At 32.1% G+C, this 17,348-nt stretch overlaps 1 protein-coding gene across 16 annotated transcripts in view; it reads right to left on the bottom strand.

Moving 5' to 3' along the window:
- Positions 1-17,348, bottom strand: part of PCDH15 (protocadherin related 15) — a 1,013,670-nt gene that overhangs the window by 929,116 nt on the left and 67,206 nt on the right. The gene's annotated exons all lie outside the window — the stretch shown is intronic.

The raw sequence follows: 17,348 nt of genomic DNA, 5'->3' as shown, positions 1-17,348 counted from the left end.
CATTGAGCCTGCTCACATGCACAGTGCATTGCTACTAAAAATAACATTCAGGAAAGCCATCATACAAAGGCTATATATAACCAAAGAACTTATACAGACTGTTTAGCCCTGAAAGCACCCAGAACTAAAGCCAGAAGGACCCTACAAATCATACATTATAGACACCTCCTGAAGGAGAAAAATTCCATCCAAATTAAAACAAATTCAAAAAATAAGGAGAGATAGCTTATCCAGATGATAACGAACCAGAGAAACAACTCTGAAGGTATGAAAAACAGAGTGCCACAACACTTCGAAAGATCACAGATTCTTTTTTTTTTTTTTTTTGAGATGAAGTCTCACTCTGCTGCCCAAGCTGGAATGCAGTGGTACAATCTCAGCTCACTGCAACCTCCACCTCCCAGGTTCAGGTGATTCGATTCTCCTGCCTCAGCCTCCTGAGTAGCTGGGACTACAGGCATGCACCACCATGTCCAGCTAATTTTTGTATTTTTAGTAGAGATGGGGTTTCATTATGTTGGCCAGGCTGGTCTTGAACTCCTGACCTCCTGATCCACCTGCCTCAGTCTCTCAAAGTGCTAGGATTACAGGCATGAGCCACTGCACCCGGTCCACACTGATTCTTCACCAATGAATCTAAACTAAATGAAATCTTTGAAATACCCCATGAAAAATTAAAAATATTGATTTTAAAGAAGCTCAATGAAATCCAAGACAAAGCTGAAAAAACACAAAGAAATCAGAAAAACAATTCAGAATATTAAAAAAGAGCTAGATATCATTAAAAAACAAACAGAATTTCTAGAAATAAAAAATTCATTAAAATAATTACAAAATACAGTTGAAAACTGTAACAGTAGGCTATACCAACTGGAAGAAATAACTTCAGAGCTGGAAGAGAGATCTTTGCAATTAATCCAGTAAGATAAAAATTAAGAAAGAGTTTTTTTAAAAACTTAACAAAGCCTTTGAGAAACATAGGATTGTGTAGTGTCCAAACCTACAAACTATAAGTATTCCAGAGGAAGATGAAGAAAAAGTAAAATGTAAGGAAAATGAAGAAATAATTCAGCAAAAGTCCCATGGGATTGTCCTTTTTATGCAAATGGTAGCTATTTTTATTATTTCCTTTTTTTTTTTAAATTTTACTTTAAGTTCTGGGACACGAGTGCAGAATGTGTAGGTGGTTACATAGGTTTATGTGTGCCATGGTGATTTGCTGCACTTATCAACCTGTTATCTAGGTTTTAAGCCCCACATGCATTAGCTATTTGTCCTAATGCTCTCCCTCACCTCAGCCACCACCCCCTGACTGGCCCCGGTGTGTTTTTTTCCCCTTTGTGTGTCCATGTGTTCTCATTGTTCAATTCCCACTTATGAATGAGAATATCCAGTGTTTGGTTTTTTGTTCCTGTGTTAGTTTGCTGAGGATGATGGCTTCCAGCATCATCCATGTTCCTCTAAATGACATGATCTCATTCCTTTTTATGGCTGCATAGTATTCCATGGTGTGTATGTACCATATTTTCTTTACCCAGTCTACTATTGATGTGTATTTGGGTTGGTTCCATGTCTTTGATATCGTAAATAGTGTAAATCAAAACCACAATGAGATAACATCTCACACCAGTCAGAGTGATGATTATTAACAATTCAAGAAACAATAGATGCTGGTGAGGCTGTGGAGAAATAGGAAAGCTTTTACACTCTTGGTGGGAATGTAAATTAGTTCAACCATTGTGGAAGACAGTATGGTGATTATTCAAGGATCTAGAACCAGAAATGCCATTTGACCAAGTAATCCCATTACTGGGTATACACCCAAAGGAATATAAATCGTTCCACTATAAAGATACATGCACATGCATGTTTATTGCAGCCCTTGGATTGTCTTGGGAGAAATTTGGACATCTAGATACAAAAGGCTCAGTGAATTCCTAGTAGATAAATTGGAAAAGCCTCACTAAGGCATATAGTCATCAGGATTTTCAAAGTCAAAGTGGAAAAAAAAAATCCTAAAATCAGCAAGAGAGAAGCATCTAATCACCTATAAAGAAAATCGCATCAAACTAACAAGACTTTTCAGCAGAAAACCTACAAGCCAAAAGGGATTGGAAGACTATTTTTAGTCTCTTCCAAAAAAAAAAAAAGCCAGCTAACAATTTTATATCCTGCCAAATGAAGATTCACAAATGAAGATGAAATAGTCTTTCCAAGACAAATGAAGGGAATTCATTACTACCAGATCACCTTACAAGAAAATTTCAATACAACTTTCTTCACAACAAAGTTTCAATGCAACAAGGTTTAACTATCCTAAATATATGTGCATCCAACACCAGAACACTCAGATTCACAAAACAAATACCACTGGTCCTATGAATAGAGATAGACAGTTATACAATAATAGTGGAGGACTTCAACACCCTATTGACACCACTAGACTGATCACTGAAGCAGAAAATCAGCAAAGAAACTTAACTTAAACTGGACTATAGACCAAGTAGACATAGTGGGTATTTACATTACATTTCATCCTAAACCACAGAGAATACATTATTTTGTCTTTGGATAGAACATTCTCCTAAACCGACCATATGCTTAGCCATCCAGCAAGTCTCCATAATTTTTAATAATAAATCATATCAAGTATCTTCTTGGATCACAGTGGAATAAAATTAGAAATTAATATCAAGATTAATTCTCAAAACTACACAAGTAAATGGACTAAACAACTTGCTTCTGAATAACATTTGTGTAAGCAACAAAATTAAGGCAGAAATCAAGAAAGTTTTTGAAACAATTGAAAACACAGACACAATATTTCAAAAGCTCTGGGATACAACAAAGAAAAGTACTAAAGGCAAAGTTTATAGTGTTAAATGTCTACATCAGAAAGAATGATCTCAAAGTAACAACCAAATTTTGCAACTCAAGCAACTAGAAAAAGGACAAACCAGACCCAAATCTAGCAGAAGAAAAAAAATAACAAAGATTATAGCAAAACGAAATGAGATCAAGACAAAATAAATAACAAAAAGGACCAATTAACAGCTAGTTCTTTGAAAGGATAAACAAAATTGACAGACTGCTAGTTAAATTAACCAAGTAAAGAAAGAGATCCAAAGAAGTACAATGAGAAGTGGTAAAACTGACATTAAAACTGATAACACAGAAATACAAAAGATTATAAGAGATTACTATGAACACCTTTATGTGCATAATCTAGAAAGCTTAGAGAAAATACTTTTCTAGAAAAACAGAAAACTTCCCAAGATTGAAGTAGGATAAAACAGAAATCCGAAATAGACCCATAATGATTAATAAAGTTGAATCATCAGCAAACATCTACCAACCAAAAAAAGTCCAAGACCAGAAAGATTCAAAGCCAAATTTTATGAGATATACAAAGAAGAGCCAATACTCATTTTACTGACACTATTTCAAGCCATCAAGGAGGAAAGACTCCTCCTTCTCTCTTTTAACAAAAGTGGTATCATCTTCATAACAAAATCGAGCGAGGCAACAATGTAAAAGAAAACTACTGGCCAATATCCTTGACATGCCTAATGCAACAATCTTCAACAAAATACTAGCAAACCGAATCCAGCAGCACATCAAATATACAATACACCATGATCCGGTGGGTTTTATCCAGATGAAGTAAGGATGGTTCAACATATGGTAATCAATAAATGTGGTTTACCACATAAAGAGAACTAAAATAGAAAAACCATATGATTATCTCAATAGATGCAGAAAATTCATCTGATAAAATCAACACCCCTTTATGATGAAAACCCTCAACAAATTAAACATCGAGAAACATACCTCAAAATAATAAGAGCCATGTATGACAAGTCAACAACCAACATTATGCTGAATAAGGGAAAGTTGAAAACAATCTCCATAAGAACTGGAACAAGACAGGATGTCAACTCTTATCATTCTTATTCAACATAGTAGTGGAAGTCACTTGTATGTCATTTTTACCATTTATCATTATTCTTCTGGGAATTTCTCTTATCTCTTAGTTAATTTAGCTAGCAGTCAATTTTGTTTATCCACTCAAATAACTAATTGCTTGTTTAGTTGATCCTTTGTGTTGTTTATTTGGTCTTGATCTTATATAGTTCTGCTATGATCTTTGCCTGATCTTTCTTCAGGCAAAATAAAGAAAAGGCATCCCAATTGGGACAAAAAAAAAAAAAAAAAAAGATTGTCAAATTATCTCTGTTAAATGATGGCATAATTGCGTATCAGAAAACCCTAACGACTCCCCCAGAAGACCTCTCCACTTGATAAATGACCTCAGTAAAATTTGAAGACACAAAATCTGTGTACAAAAATCAGTAGCATTTCTATACACCAATAACATTCAAGCTGAGAACCAAATCAAGAATCAATCTCATTTAAAATAGCTGCAAAAAATAAAATAAAATAAAATACCTAGAGATACAATTAAGCAAAATGGTTAAATATCTGTACAAGAAGAATGACAAACACTGATGAAAGAAATTATACATGACAAAAACAAATGGAAAACCATCTTATGCTCACGGATTGGAAGAATCAACATCATTAAAGTAAACACAGTGCACAAATCAATCTATAGATTCAATGCAATACCTATCAATTTAGCAATGTTATTTCTTACATAATTAGAAAAAATAATCTTAATGTTTAGATGGAAGCAAAATAGAGCCCAAGTAGCCAAAGAAATCCTAAGCAAAAAGGACGAATCTAGAGGATCACATTGTGTGATTTCAAATTATATAATACTATAAGTCTATAGTAATTAAGATAGCATGCTAGTACAAAAATGGAGACATAGATCAATGGAACAGAAAAGATAACTCAGAATTAAAGCACACACTTACAATCAATAGATCTTCAAAACGTTAACAAAAGTAAATAGTGAGGAAAGATACTCTATTCAATAAATGATGCTGGGAAAATTGGCTAGCCACGTGCAGAATAATGAAACTGGAACCATATCTCTCACTGTATACAAAAATCAAGTCAAAGTGGATTAAAGATTTAAACATAAGACCAGAAACTATAAAATCCTAAAAGAAAACCTAGAAAAACTCTTCTGGACATTTGCCTCAGCAAAGAATTTATAATGATGACCCTGAAAGTAAATGCAACAAAAACAAAATAGACAAATGGGACTTCATTAAACTAAACAGCTTTTGCACAACAAAATAAATAATTAACAGATTAAACAGATAACCTAAAGAATGGGAGAAAATATTTTCAAATCATGCCTGTGACAGAAGACTATTATCCAGAATCTACAAGAAACTCGAACAACTCAACAAGAAAAAAAATAAACAATTCCACTGAAGTGTGGGCAACAACATGGACATTTCTTAAAAGAAGAAATACATACAGCCAACAAATACATAAAAAATTGCTAAACATCAGTAATCATCAGAGAAATGCAAGTTAAAATCACAATGAGATATAATCTTACCCAGTCAGAATGGTTAATATTAAAAGTCAAAAAATAAGAGATGTTGTGTGGATGTCAAGAAACGGCAATTGCTTATACACTATCGGTGAGAATGTTAATCAGTTCATCTTCTATTAAAAACAGTATGTAGATTTCTCAAAGAAGTAAAAGTAGAACTACCATTCAACCCAGCAATCTCATCCCTGAGTATATACACAAAGGTAAAGAAATCACTGTAGGAAAAAGGCATCTGCATTTGTATGTTCAACACAATACTACTCATAATAGGAAAGTAATGGAATCAACCTAAGTGTCCAACAGCAGTTGACTGAATAAGGAAAATGTGGTGTACACATCATGACAAACTGTGCAGCCATTAAAAAGAATACAATTATGTCCTTTACAGCAACTTGGACGGAACTAGAGGTCATTATCCTAAGTGAAGTAACTCAGAAAATAAAATATTCCATGTTCTCATTCATAAGTGGAAACTAAACAAGAGGTACATATGGATGTAAAGATGGAAATAACAGACCTCAGAGACTCAAAAATGAGAGAGGGTAGAAAATTTTGAGGGTTGAAAAATTACCTATTGGTTACAAAGCTCACGATTTGGCTAATGGATACAGTAGAAGCCCAGTCCCTAACCAATATACAATATAATTAAGTAACAAATATGCATATATACCCCAAATCTAAAATAAAATTAAAATTAAAAAAAGAAATTAATGTTAGCTGTAGAGAGTAGTATATCTTCATTGAAAAGTTATATGTAAATTTTGTATGGTGCACCAGAATATATAAAAGTATATTTAGAGTACATAAAAATTGTGACAAAATATATATTTCCTTTTAAAATGGTTTCTGGAATAAATGAATCAACAGAAAAGCAAGACTAAAGGTAAACAAGAAAGCTATATACATATAGGTTTCTTATATATGTGTGTTAGTATACATATATAATTTTACATTCAGGTGGTACATGTACATATTTGTTACATTATTATATTGCATAGTGGTGGGGATTGGGCTTCTACTCTACCCAGTAGCCAAATAGTACATATATATAGATATAGATATAGAGAGACAGATACACACATGCACACCTATGCACACATACATACATATATTTAAAAACACAGCTAATGTATACATCACATATATATTATATATACATATATTTTAAAAGCATGTTCCCATTAGTCCGAAACACAGAAATGGATTCTATGAATTTGTATGCCAGAATAAGACATCACATTGAGTTGTAGAATATTCCAACACTGTGGGTTCATGAGCCATTCTGAAAAATAAATTACACCAATAATGGATTCCAATACTTTTACCATTTCTTGTGAAATTTTCTATATATTATTATTACTAATTTGTAAAAATATTTACATTATAGTCACAGACACTAAAAACCTTAAAATAATTGAAGAAAATGTCCATTTTCTTAGTAAATGAATGAATATTTAAATTATACAGTAATGAGTGAAATTTAGTAATGAACTGAAGTTTGATTCAAAATTACAAATTAGCAGCTTAGATCAGGCATGATTCCTCATGCTAGTAATCCCAGAAATTTGGGAGGCCAAGGTGGAAGTCTGAGACCAGTCTGTGCAACACAGTAAGACCTCATCTCTACAATTGTTTATGTTTATATATATATAAGTATATCTATAAAATTTTATATATAATTATATACATATATAAAATTGGAAGCTCATTTCTCTGCTTAAAGGAATGTAATTAATAAAACACTGCAACCTCATTATTCTTAAAGAAATAGTCTACTATTTGTATTTCACTCTAAATAACTCATTTAGGAGCTTGAAAATTTTATTTTTACAGTTTTTTAAAGATCAAAATGAGCACATTCAAGCTAAAACTGATAAAACGGGAATAATACCATCCATGTGAGTGGCTGAGCCTAGTAATAATTTGCAGTAAATATTATCACAAAAAGTTGGAACTAGAATTCTTGGGAAACTGTTTTCTGCTGAATAAATTCAAGTCGGAATTCAGTTGTGGTAAAAAATACTGCTGATATGCACTAACTTGATTGTCACAGGTTATCATGTAAATGAATAAAGATCTAAGCAAATACCTGTCTAAGTTAATGTAGGCAGCTGTTACAAGTATATGCATTCAAACCTCAGGGCATAGTTCTGCCTCTCTAACAAGGGCTTGCCCAAGATCAGAATATAGAATAAGAGCTTTAAATTTTATCTTTATTTAACTACTCCCTCCCCTTTTTGTGGAATTGTGAGTGAGCAGCAATACTACATGCCTTTTATAACCCTTTCTAAAAATATATTGACCATAGTTTTACTAACAGTTAGAAAATTGAAGTGTGATCTCAAATATACTTAATGAAGAAGCAAATTCCACAGAAAAAATTTAGTTTAAATTTAGTTTCCTAAGAAAATAATTATTATTATAGAGAAATTATTTTGAAAAAAGAAATAAGAATTTAAAATATTTGTAAAATAATAAAGTTGATTCTCTAGTCATACCTCAAAATCAGTTTCATCTTTAGCACATTTCTACCCATCAGGATTCTGTGTGTATGTGTGTGTATTTGAATTGACAGTGAATAGCTATAACATAAAGTGGTATAAAACAGGACAAAAGAATGCTAGAGAAAGAGAATGATGAGAGGGCACAGGTCAAATAATGACAGATATAGAATTCAGAATTTGGTTTTCAATGAAGATCATCGAGATTCACAAGAAAGTATAAATGCAATCCAAGTAATCTAAGGAATCTAGCAAAATGACGTAAGAGCTGAAAGACAAAATATTCATTTATAAAAGGAACAAACTGATCTGATGAAGCTAAAAAGTTGACTAAAAAATTTTGAAAAACAATCAAAAGCACTACACAGCAGAATAGGCCAAGCTGAAGAAAGAATCTCAGAGCTCTAACACTGGTTTGTCAAGTCAACTCATTCGGATTAAAAAAAAAAAAAAAAAAAAAAACAGAGTAAACAAAATAAACAAAATCTCTGAGAAATATGGGATTATGTAAAGAGACCAAACCTGAAATTAATTTGCATCTCTGAAAGACAGAGAGAGATTGCAAGAAACTTGGAAAATATTTTTGAGGATATTAACCATGGAAATATCTCCAATATTGCTAGAGCAGTTGACATGTAAACTCAGGAAAGACATTTGAGAACTATACTCAAACACTTGACTAGATGAGCCTAACAGATATCTATAGATTTCGCCAACAAAAAACAGCAGAATATACATTCTTCTTAACTGCACGTACAGAATATACATTCTTCTTACCTGTACCTGTATGGCACATACACTAAAATTTACCAGATGCTTTTCCATAAAGCAATTCTCAACAAATTAAAAAAAAGGAACACACACAAAATCATATCAACCACATTGAGAAAACAGCACAATAAAAATAGAAATCAATACACAGGAGATCTCTCAAAACTATAACATTACATAGAAATGAAACAATCTGTTCTTGAATCACTTTGGGGTAAACAATGAAATTAAAGCAGAAAATAAGAAATTCTTTGAAACTAATGAAACAAAGATACAACATACCAGACTCTGGGACACAGCTAAAGCAGTGTTAAGAGGAAAGTTTCTAGCACTAACTGCCCACATCAAAAAGTTAGACAGATTTCACACTAACAACCTAACACAACACTGACAGGAACTAGAATAACAAGAGCAAACCAACCCCATAGCTAACAAAATACAAGAAATAACCAAAATCAGACCTGAACTGAACAAAACTGAGATGCATAAAACCATACTGAAGACCAACAAAAATATAAGTTGGTTCTTTGAAACAATAAGATCAATAGACCGATAGCTAGACTAGAAAACATGACAGAAGATCCAACTAAATACAATGAGACATGACAAAGGGGATATTACCACTGACTTCAAAGAAATAAAACAAACCCTCAGAGAATCTGGTGCACATTTCTATTCACATAAACTAGAAAACCTAGAAGAAATAAATAAGTTCCTGGAATCACGCAACCTCCTAAGATTGAACCAGAAAGAAATTGCAACGCTGAATACAGCATTAATGAGTTACAAAATTGAATCAGCAGTAACAAAAACCAACCAGAATAAGCCCTATACCAGATATATTTACAGCTGAATTCTACAAAACGGCTTAACAAAATCTGATACCAATCCTACTGAAACTATTCCAAAAAACTGAGGAGGGACTTCTCCCTAACTTACTCTATGAGGTCAGCATTATTCTGATACCAAAACCTGGCAGAAACATGAAGGTAAAAGAGAACTTCAGGCTAATTACTGTGGTGAACGTAGACGCAGAAATCCTCAACAAAATACTAGCAAACTGAATCCAGTGGCATATCAAAAAGTTAATCAACCAAAATCATGAAGGCTTTATTCCTGGGATTCAAGGTTAGTTCCACATTTGCAAAACAGTAAAATGATGCAGCGATCCATCATATAACAGAACTACAAACTAAACCACGTGATTATCTCAATAGACATAGAAAAGGCTTTTGATAAGATTCAGTATCCCTTTATGGTACACATCCTGAACAAAAAATACATCATTTTGAATATACCTCAAAATATAATAGCCATCTACTGACCGACCCACAGAGAACATCACACTGAATCGGCACATGCTGGAAGAATTCTTCTTGAGGGCTGGAACAAGACAAGGATGCCCAGTTTCACCAATCCTGTTCAACATGATATTGGAAGTCCTAACCGGAGCCATAATGCAAGAGGAAGAAATAAAATGCATCCAAATAGAGAGGTATTCAAACTATCTCTGCAGACAATGGGATTCTATGCCTAGAAAACCCCATAGTCCCTGCCCAAACATTCCTAGAATTGATAACGTCGGCAAAGTTTCAGGATACAAAATTAATGCACAAAAATTGTAGCATTTCTATATATCAATAGTGTCCAAGGTGAGAGCCAATCAAGAGCACAATTTCATTCATAATAGCTGCAAATAAATAAAATATCTAGAAAAACAGCTAACTAGGGAGGTGAAAATATTTACAATTAGAATTATAAAACACTGCTGAAAGAAATCAGAAATGAAACAAACAAATGGAAATACACACCATGCTCATGGATAACAAGAATCAATATAGTAAAAAGGGGCATACTGTCCAAAGCTACTACAAATTCAATGCTATTCCATTCAAACTACCAATGTCATTTTTCACATAATTACAAAAAACTATTCAAAATGTATATGAAACCAAAAACAGCCTGAATAGCTAAAGCAATCCTAAACGAAAACAACAAAGTTGAAAGCATCACACTACCTGACTTTAAACTATACAACAAGGCAATAATAACCAGAACAGCATGATACTGCTACAAAAAGAAACACATAAATCAATGGAACAGGTTCAAGAACCCAGAAATAAAGCTACACATTTGCAACCATCTAATGTGGGACAAAGTCAACTAAAACAACCAATGGGAAAGAACTCCCTATTCAATAAATGAAGCTGCAACAACTGGCTAGCCATATGCGGAAGACTGAAACTGGATCCTTTCCTTTCACCACATATAAAAATGGATTTAAGACTTAAATGAAAAACTTAAAACGATGAAAATTCTTGAAGAAAATCTAGAAAATACTAGACATTGTCCCTGACAAGGATTTTATGACTAAGACTACAAAAGCAATTGCAGCAAAAACAAAAATTGACAAGTGGGACCTAATTATACCAAATGGCTTCTGCACAGCAAAAGAAACTATCAACAGTGTAAATAGACAACCTACAAAATGGGATAAAATATTTGTAAACTAGACTTCTGACAATGGTCTAATATCCAGAATCTATAAGGAATTCAAACAATTGAACAACCATAAAACAAACAACCCCATTAGAAAATAAGCAAAAGAAATGAACAGACATTTCTCAAAAGAAGACATATATGCAGTAAACAACCTATAAGAGCACTCTCATCATCAATAATAAGAGAAATGCATATCAAAACCACAATGAGATATTATCTTACAATGCTCAGAATGACTATTATTAAAAAGTCAAAAACAAAGATCCTGGCAAGGTTGCAGAGAAAAGGGAATGCTTATACACTGCTGGTAGGAGTGTAAATTAGTTCAGCCACTGTGGAAATTAGTTTGGAGATTTGTCGAATAACTTAAAATAGAACAACCATTCAACCCAGCAATCTTATTCCTGGGTATATATCCAAAGGAATATAAATCATTCTACCATGAAGACACATGTATGCGTATGTTCACTGCAGCACTACTTATAGTAACAAAGACATGGAATCAACCTAAATGCTCATCAGTAGTGGAATGGATAAAGAAAATGTCATACACATATACCATGGAATACTACACAGCCTTAAATAAGAATGAAATCATGTACTTTTCAGCAACATGGATGGAACTGGAGGCTATTATCTTCAACACATTAATGCAGAAACAGAAAACCAAATGCCATATATTCTCACCTATACATGGGAGCTAAACATTGAGTACACATGGATACAGACAAAGGAATAATAGACACAAGGGCCTACTTGAGGGTGGAGGGTGGGACTTCAGGATCAAAAAGCTACCTATTGATTACTACGCTCATTACCTAAGTGATGAAATAATCTGTACACCAAGCCCCAATGGCATGCAATTTACCTATGTAGAAAACATGCACATGCACCCCAAACTTAAAATAAAAGTTGGAAAGAACAAATAATAAGAAAGTAATCAAAGTAGAACCCAGATATAAATCCATGCATTCACAGCCAACTATTTTTTGAAAAAGGCACCAAGAACATGAAATGGGGAAATGACATTTTCTTCAATAAATGATGCTGAGAAAACTGGATAATCATATGTAAAAGAATGAAAATGGACTCCTTCTTCTCACCATATACAAAAATCAAATAAAAATAAATACTTAAATTTAAACCTGAAACTATGAAACTATTAGAAGAAAATATTGAAGAAATACTTCACGACACTGGTCTATGTAAAGAGTTTTTTTGTGTGTGTGTAATATTTCAAAAGCACACGCAACCAAAGCAAAATATAGACATATGAAATCACATTAGGCTAAAAACCTGCTGCACAGAAAAGAAAATAATCTAGAAAGTAAACAGACAGCCAGAGAATGGAAGAAAATATTTGCAAACTATCCATCTGACAAGAGATTAATAACCAGAATATATAAGGAGCTCAAGCAACTCAATGGCAAAAATAGATGAAATTAAAAATGGGTAAAAGATCTGAAAAGACATTTTTCTAAAGAGACATACAAATAAATGGCCCACAGTTATATGAAAAATTGTTCAACATCACTAGTCTTCAGTGAAATACAACTCAAAAGTGCAATGAGCGATTATCTTACCATAGCTGAAATTGATTTTATCAAAAAGACAAGGAATAACAGATGCTGGCAAAGACCTGAAGAAAGGAGAACTTTGTACACTGTTGGTAGGAATGCAAATTAGTGCAACCACTATGAAAAAAAGTATGGGAGTTTCTCAAAAAAATTAAAAATAAAACTACTATATGATCCAGCATTTCCACTATTAGGTATATATTCACAAAAAGGCAATATATTGAAGAGATATCTTCACTCTCATGTTTATTGCAGCACTATTCGCTATACCCAAATTACGGAATCAACCAAAGTGCCCATCAATGAATATTGAAAATGTGATAGATATATATATATATACACACACACATATATATATAGTTGAATATTGTTAAGTCATGCAAGAGAATGAAATGGTATCCTGTCATTTGCAGCAACATGATGGAAAAGGAGGTCATTATAAGTGAAATTAGCCAGGCACAGAAAGACAAATTGCATGTTTTCACTCATATGTGGGAAGTGAACAACTGACTATCATGAAGATAGAAACTCGATTATTGGGTACCAATGGCCAGGAAAGGTAGATGGGAAGGGAGGGTGAAGAGAGTTTGAATAACAGGCACAAATATACAGTTTGAGAGAAGAAATAATATCTAGTGTTTGATAGATCAATAGGGTGACTATAGTTTGCAATAATTGATAGTATATTTCAAAATACTAAGAATAATTTGAAAGTTTCTAGCATAAACAATAAATATTTAATCTAATGGATATCTCAATTACACTGATTTGATATTTACAAATTATATACATGCATGACATTATCACATGTAACCTGAAAATATGTACATTATGAATCAATACAAAAATTGGAAAAAAATGTTAAAAATAAAAATAAATATACCAACAATGCTGGGAAAACAGGTAATCAAAGCAGCACAGTGGAATACAGAGAACATGGAATGATAAGCAGACAAATTTAAATTCAAATTCATATTAGTAGACTTCCAGCTAAGTGATCAGGGCATATTACATTAATAAAAATTATTAACCTCTAGAGAGAAAGAGCCAGAGACAGAGCAAGACAGACACAGAGAATGAAAAAAACATCCAAACTACCTATATCGTTATGAAAGACAGGCCATCACTATAGAACTTTAAAATAACAAAAATATAATAAGGAAATGCTAAAACAACTCTACATTTGCAAATTCCCAATAAATATAAAATAGACCAATTTCCTTGAAAGACACAAGCCTCACTCAAGAAAATAATGGATAACCTAAGACATGTCATATATTTAGTCAAGCAATTATATTTAGACTGAAAAATTCTTCCAACAAAGAAAAATTTTGTCTGGATGGACTCACTGGGGAATTCCACTAAATGCTTAAGAAGGAATTTTAACAATTCTGAACAATCTCTTCCATAAAATAGAAGAGGAAGTAACAACTTTTACCTGATTTTATAAGGGCAGCATTGTCCTGATACTAAAGTCAGACAAAAATATGATAAAGTAAAACAACGAACTACTTTCTCTCATGAACATAGATGCAGAATTTCTTAACAAGTTATTAACAAGTCGAATATAGTACATATACAAAACATACTACATCATAGCCAGGTGGAGTAGATTCCAGTAAGGAGAGTCTGTTTCAACATCAGAAATTGAATCTACATAATTATTAATATTCTCAGAATAAGAAGAAAAATCAATAGAGTCAGAAGAAAACCACTCGATAAAATTAAAGATTTATTTATGATAAACACTTTCAGCAAACTATAAGTACTTCCTTAACCTGATAGAGTTTGTCTACAAAAACCTACAGCTAACATTATAATGGCGAAAGACTGACAAAGCAAGTATATCTTTTCTCATCACTACTATTGAACATTTTATTGGAACCTAGACAGTAAAATAAGACAAAGAAAATCAATAAAACCCTCCAGATTGGAAAGAAAGTTCTCTCTATTAAAAAGAGAACATGATTATCTATGTAGAAAATACTTGAAATCTCAAAAGTGAAAAGAAAATAAACTTTCAAGAATAATAAAAGAATTTAGTAAGTCACAGGATACAAAAATCAACTGCATCTCTAAATACTAACAGTGAACATCTTTAAGTCAAAAACTGTAACCATACCATGTACAATATCATAAAACAATTAGATATTTAGGTTAAATTCCAACAAAGTATGTGCATGATCTATATCCAGAAAAATACAAAACACAAAAGAAATGAAAGAAGGCCTAAGTGATGGGTATATATATTCTGTGTTCATGGATTTGACGACTTATTAATGACATAAATTATTCCCAAATTGATTCTACACGTTTCCAGTTGAATTCTTAGCGGGATATTTTTAGATACCAAAAAACTGATTATAAGTTTACATAGAAAGGGAAAATAATTATAATATCCAAAACATTTTGAAAAATAATTTATTTCAGAATCTCCTACTACCTGATTTTCAAACTTTTTTATAGTAATCAGGACAGTGTTTTATCGGCAAAAGGGTAGATACACATATGAAAGGAATAAAATAAACAGAATGTAAACAGAACCACACAAATGTTTATTTTCTGACAAAGTTGCTTTAAAGACAATAATAAAAAAATTAATTTTAAGTAAATAATGCCAGAAAAATTAGACCTCCAAATGTAAAAATAAAAATGGACCTTGACCTGTATTTCACATTTTTTATCAAAATTAACAGTAAAGGATCTAGATGTAATATAGAATGAAAGATGTTAAAACTTTACAAGGAAAAAAACAAAGAAAATTTGGAACATAAGTTTAAGCAGCCATTTTATAGAGAGAATATCAAGAGAAAAATATTATTAATTGGACTTCAACACATTTAAAAAAATGCTCTGCCAAAAAACATATTCAAAAAGTGAAAAGACTAGTCACAGGTTAGAAAAAATATATATTTGCCAATCCCCTATCTGACAAAGTGTATGCATTCAACACAGAGAAAGAGCAATTATGACATGATAATAAGGAAAATATGTGGGCAAAGTTCAGTACAGCCACTTTACCAAAGAAGAAATATGGATTGCAACTAAGCAAATGAGATGTTCAACAACAGTCATTAGGGGCATGCAAATTGAAACCACATTATAATACTTTTTTAAAGGCTACGATTACAAACAAAACAAAACCTTGTACACTAAATACCAGTGAGGAAGTAGAGCAATTGACACACTCATGCATTGCTGGTGAGAATGCAAGATAAAACAACAACTTTGGAAAATAGTCTGCCAGTTTTTTATAAAGTGATCATTTAACTACCAAATGACCTTGCATCCCCACACCTAGGTATTTACCCAAAATAAATTAAAACTTATATTCACTCAGAAATCTATGCAAATGACTATATTGACCTTATTCATAATGGTGACAAATGGTAAGCGATCAAAATGCCTTTCGGCTAATAAACAGAAAAATGAGCTCTGGTAATCCATACAATGGAGTACTATTGAGTGGTAAAAAAGAATGAACCAACTATTGATACCCACAATCCATGTGGATGAATATCAAATGGATATCCTAACTGAAAAAAGTCAGATTCAAAGGGCCATGCACTACATGATTTAATTTATATGACATTCAGTAAAAGACAAAACTATAAGAAAGAGAATTTTGCTACAAAGCAGCAGCATGGAAGTTTCTTTGGGGTAATGAAACTATTTCAGTATCTTTATTGTGATGGTGTTTACAAGACTACATGTTTGTCAAATATAGTATTTCATACCCTAAGGTGTGAATTTTACTGTACAAAATTCAGTTAAAATCATTAAACCATACATTTAACTTATTATATGAAAATTAAATCATAATACAACTGACTTTTAAAAAACATCTGGTATATTAACCACTTTATTATACTGTCCCTTTATAGAAATTCTCATGTTAAATCTATATATTTTATGTATAGAAAAATCTACAAGAAAAGATAGTTTCAAAAGTATATTTGTCTATGAGGATTTTGCTTTTGACCAATTTGGTTATTTCTACTATTTTATTATTTGAGTGTCTTGAAAAACATTCTATGTATTTTCAGTGTCATATGGATACATGATTAATGACTCTTTGTAGCCTTCAAGTCCCCTGTTTTGTTTTTTGGGGGGGGGGTACATCTCAAGAGAATGTCCAAGCAAACTAAATCACATCATAAAAGAAACACTAAAAGATACAAAAAATTAAAAACTACTATTTATAGCCACATATCTATTGACAAGTATTGCTTTTAAAACAAACATGTACAAAAAATTTATATTTTCTTTCCATAGGTTGGTGTTCACAGCATCATGAACATAACAGATACTAGGTTCAGCCAAACTTATATTTTAAAATAGTTTTGCTACTTATTAACTAATCAGCCTTGAGTTACCCATGAACAAGTCATTGTACTTAACTTTCTAATATTCAACCATACAATCTATGAAATGGTTATATCACATATTATATATAATTGAGATGAAGATTATATGAAATAATATGAATATATAGCAACTAACACTGACCCTAATCAATTA

The sequence above is a fragment of the Pongo abelii genome, chromosome 8 (genome assembly GCF_028885655.2).
Source record: "Pongo abelii isolate AG06213 chromosome 8, NHGRI_mPonAbe1-v2.0_pri, whole genome shotgun sequence".
NCBI classification, from domain to species: Eukaryota; Metazoa; Chordata; class Mammalia; order Primates; family Hominidae; genus Pongo; species Pongo abelii.
The sequence above is the reverse complement of the archived record's forward strand: the minus strand, read 5'-3'. Positions and strand labels throughout refer to the sequence as shown.